The sequence below is a fragment of the Pinus tabuliformis genome, chromosome 8 (assembly GCF_031772625.1).
Source record: "Pinus tabuliformis cultivar Carrire ecotype Pingquan chromosome 8, CPIR1, whole genome shotgun sequence".
Classification (NCBI taxonomy): Eukaryota; Viridiplantae; Streptophyta; class Pinopsida; order Pinales; family Pinaceae; genus Pinus; species Pinus tabuliformis.
In genome coordinates, this window is record NC_142294.1 from 1,331,085,630 (window position 1) to 1,331,090,289 (window position 4,660).

The 4,660-nt window shown below is 38.8% G+C and overlaps 1 non-coding gene across 1 annotated transcript; it reads right to left on the reverse strand.

The window, feature by feature from the left end:
• Positions 1-291: 291 nt before the first annotated feature.
• TRNAR-CCG (transfer RNA arginine (anticodon CCG)) lies at positions 292-365 on the reverse strand. The gene has a single exon. It is a non-coding gene; the product is annotated as a tRNA-Arg (tRNA).
• Between the last annotated feature and the right edge of the window lie 4,295 nt (positions 366-4,660).

A 4,660-nucleotide genomic window follows, 5' to 3' on the forward strand; every position in this document is an offset into this window, starting at 1 on the left:
TCTTCGAACCACTCCTTTATAGACATAGAGTTTTCCTTCCATATAAAGGTGAAAATTGTTACTTTTCCTATCTTATTTTGTATGAAGAGAAGTCGAATAACTATAAATACAATGATGAAAATTATTAATCAATAGTGGAATGAATCATTGAGAAATCATTTCCATTCATTATTGATTAGGAATCTGAAGTATCGATCCGGGATTATGATAGAATACTTTATTCTATTATAAAGAAAGATTCTCTCCTATACCACGATGGAAAGGAATTTTCATTTAAAATACAACATCTTTTGGGCTAGAAGGGATTTGAACCCTTGACTTCACGGTTCGGAACCATGAGCTCTGATCCAATGAGCTACCAACCCTATCGAATGATCTATAAGATCATTGTAAAGGATGAATAGGATTCGTTATCGAATGCTTGACCCAATTTTTTTTTCATAAATAACTCTGTTTGAGATATTTAACCTTGGAAATATCTATATATCAATATCTACATAGATATTGATATATAGATATTAATATATGGAAATTCCATATATTGATATCTGAAATCCCATATCTCCGCTCACAATTTGGACTAATATTTGGGGTAGTAGTAAAAGATTGGGTCGAGTCTGATTGGTAGAACGAAAGCCACTGGATTACAAGCGATCAATCACATAAAATTCAAATTTGATCTCCTTCCATACTTCAAAAGCAGCAGCTAGTTCAGGACTCCATTTACAAGCTTCACGGATCACTTCATTACCTTCACCAGCAAGATCACGTCCTTCATTACGAGCTTGTACACAAGCTTCTAGAGCAACCCGATTAGCTACTGCACCAGGTGCATTTCCCCAAGGATGTCCCAAAGTTCCCCCACCAAACTGTAGTACGGAATCATCCCCAAAGATCTCGGTCAGAGCAGGCATATGCCAAACGTGAATACCTCCTGAAGCTACGGGCATAACACTTGGCATAGATACCCAATCTTGAGTGAAGTAAATACCACGACTTTGATCTTTTTCGATAAAATCATCACACAGTAGATCAACAAACCCTAAAGTTACGTCTCGTTCCCCTTCAAGTTTACCTACTACAGTACCAGTGTGAATATGATCTCCACCGGACATACGCAATGCTTTAGCCAGTACCCGGAAATGCATACCATGATTTCTTTGTCTGTCAATAACTGCATGCATCGCGCGGTGAATGTGAAGAAGTAGGCTGTTGTCTCGGCAATAATGAGCCAAAGAAGTATTTGCGGTAAAACCTCCCGTCAGGTAGTCATTCATAACGATAGGAACTCCCAATTCTCTTGCAAATACTACCCTTTTCATCATTTCTTCACATGTACCTGCAGTAGCATTCAAATAATGTCCCTTAATTTCACCCGTCTCAGCCTGAGCCTTATTAATTGCTTCCGCACAAAAGACAAAATGATCTCTCCAGCACATGAATGGTTGGGAATTTACATTCTCATCATCCTTAGTAAAATCGAGTCCACCACGAAGACATTCGTAAACTGCTCTACCATAGTTTTTGGCTGATAGACCCAATTTTGGTTTGATAGTACATCCCAGTAAAGGACGACCATATTTGTTCAATTTATCTCTTTCAACTTGGATACCATGAGGTGGACCCTGAAAATTTTTGGAATAAGAAGGGTGAATCCGCAAATCTTCCAAACGTAGATCCCATAGGGCCTTGAATCCAAATACATTACCTACAATGGAAGTGAACAAGTTAGTAACAGAACCTTCTTCGAAAAGGTCTAAGGGGTAAGCTACATAGGCAATAAATTGAGTCTCCTCTCCAGGAACGGGCTCGATGTCATAGCATCACCCCTTGTAACGATCGAGACTAGTAAGTCCAATGGTCCAAACAGTGGTCCATGTACCGGTGGAAGATTCAGTAGCTACTGCTGCTCCCGCTTCTTCAGGTGGCACCCCGGGTTGAGGAGTTACTCGGAATGCTGCCAAGATATTTGTATCTTTGGTCTGATGTTCAGGAGTATAATAAGTTAATATGTAATCTTTAACACTAGCTTTGAATCCGACACTAGCTTTAGTCTCTGTTTTTGGTGACATAAGTCCCTCCTTTATTAATAATTATTTCTCGCAGGGACGAGGTTTGCTCGACATGGACCGAACGTAAACAATCAATCTTTACAGAAATATCGTACAAAAAGTCGTCCGTTATTGGGGTGCTAGATACACTCTCATTGTATAATGTTCTTTATGTATGACGCAACCCAATCTTTGCTCTTGAAGTTCTTCCTCCATGGATTGACCCGAGATTCTTTCAGTGGTTAAACTAGTTCATGAATGAAATCAAGGAACCGAATGTATGAATTGTCCAAAAATACATATACATATGTGTGTATGAAGAGAAGAGATAATGATCAATGAGAGAAAGGTCATGAATATCAAGTTTCATATTTCACAGATGATCTGGACATAATTTTGAAGTATTTTCGGTTTTAGTTATGGATAAATTGGTTCTAGTTATAGATAAATCGAACTCATGATCCTTATTCATATCCATCTACCTACTTCATATTCCAAATATGGATGAATTTAAACTTTTCAATAAAGTTGGATTTTACCAAGGTGGTAACTTCCATTTATTATTTACTGGTCTAATCGACCCAATATGGAACATTTTTTTTTATTGATGATATTGGCAAAATCATATTTATATATTCTTCATGGAAATTATTTCCATTTTTGTATGAGAAAAAATCCTCTTGTTCTTGGGGTTTCCGCACGTGTAGAAAAAAATGTGGGACGTATTGCTCAAATCATTGGCCTAGTACTAGATGTCTCTTTTCCTCCAGGTAATATGCCTAATATTTACAATTCATTGATAGTTAAGGGTCAAGGTACAGTCGGTCAAGAAATTCAGGTTACTTGTGAGGTACAACAATTATTAGGAAATCATAAGGTTAGAGCTGTAGCTATGAGTGCTACAGATGGTTTGACGAGAGGAATGAGAGTGATTGACACGGGAGCTCCTCTAAGTGTTCCAGTTGGTGGAGCTACTCTCGGACGAATTTTCAATGTTCTTGGAGAACCTGTCGATAATTTGGGTCCTGTAGATGCTTGCATAACATCTCCTATTCATAGACCTGCTCCCGCCTTTACAAAGTTGGATACAAAATTATCCATCTTCGAAAAAAGCATTAAAGTAGTAGATCTTTTGGCTCCTTACCGCCGTGGGGGAAAAAATGGTTTATTTGGAGGAGATGGAGTGGGTAAAACAATACTCATTATGGAGTTGATCAACAACATTGCTAAGGCTCATGGAGGGGTATCTGTATTTGGAGGAGTATTAGAACGTACCCGTGAAGGGAATGATCTTTACATGGAAATGAAAGAATCGGGAGTAATTGATGAACAAAAAATATCAGAATCAAAAGTGGCTCTGGTCTATGGTCAGATGAATGAACCACCGAGAGCTCGCATGAGAGTCGGTTTAACTGCTCTAACCATGGCCGAATATTTCCGAGATGTCAATGAGCAAGACATACTATTATTTATTGATAACATCTTCCGTTTTGTCCAAGCGGGATCAGAGGTATCCGCCCTATTAGGCAGAATGCCTTCCACTGTGGGTTATCAGCCAACTCTTAGCACGGAAATGGGTTCTTTGCAAGAGAGAATTACTTCCACAAAAAAGGGATCCATAACCTCGATTCAAGCAGTTTATGTACCTGCTGACGACTTGACTGACCCTGCTCCTGCTACGACATTTGCACATTCAGATGCTACTACCGTACTATCGAGAGGATTAGCTGCGAAGGGTATCTATCTAGCAGTGGATCCTTTAGATTCAACATTGACTATGCTCCAACCTTGGATCGTAGGCGAAGAACATTACGAAACTGCACAAGGGGTTAAGCAAACTTTACAATGTTATAAGGAACTTCAAGACATTATAGCTATTCCTGGACTGGATGAATTATCAGAGGATGATCGTTTAATCGTGGCAAGAGCAAGAAAAATTGAACGTTTCCTATCACAACCCTTTTTCGTAGCAGAGGTATTCACAGGTTCCCCGAGAAAATATGTGGGTCTCATGGAAACAATTAGAGGTTTTCAAATGATCCTTTCTAGAGAATTAGATGGTCTTATCGAACAGTCTTTTTATTTGGTGGGTAATATTGATGAAGCTACCGCAGAGGCTATAAACTCCAACATGGAAAGTTAATTCTGAAAATGACCCTAAATCTTCGTGTATTGTCTCCTAATCGAGTCATTTGGGATTCAGAAGTTAAAGAAATAATTCTATCTACTAATAGTGGTCAAATTGGCGTATTACCCAATCATGCTTCACTTGTGGCAGCTGTAGATATAGGAGTTATGAAAATACGTCTCAATGGGTAGTGGTCCACTATGGCTATGATGGGTGGTTTCACCAAGATAGACAGTGATAGAATAACTATATTGGTAAATAATGCAGAGAGAGATGTTGACATCGATCCCCAAGAAGCCTAGGAAAATTTTCGAATAGCTAAAGCTGACTTAGCTCGAGCCGAAGGCAAAAGACAAGCAATTGAGGCTGATTTAGCTCTGAAAAGGGATAGAACACGATTAGAGGCTATCAATGCTAGCCCCCCCATCTCTAATTAACATTTTCTATAATGATTTGAAAAATGGATTCAATGTTCCGCCTC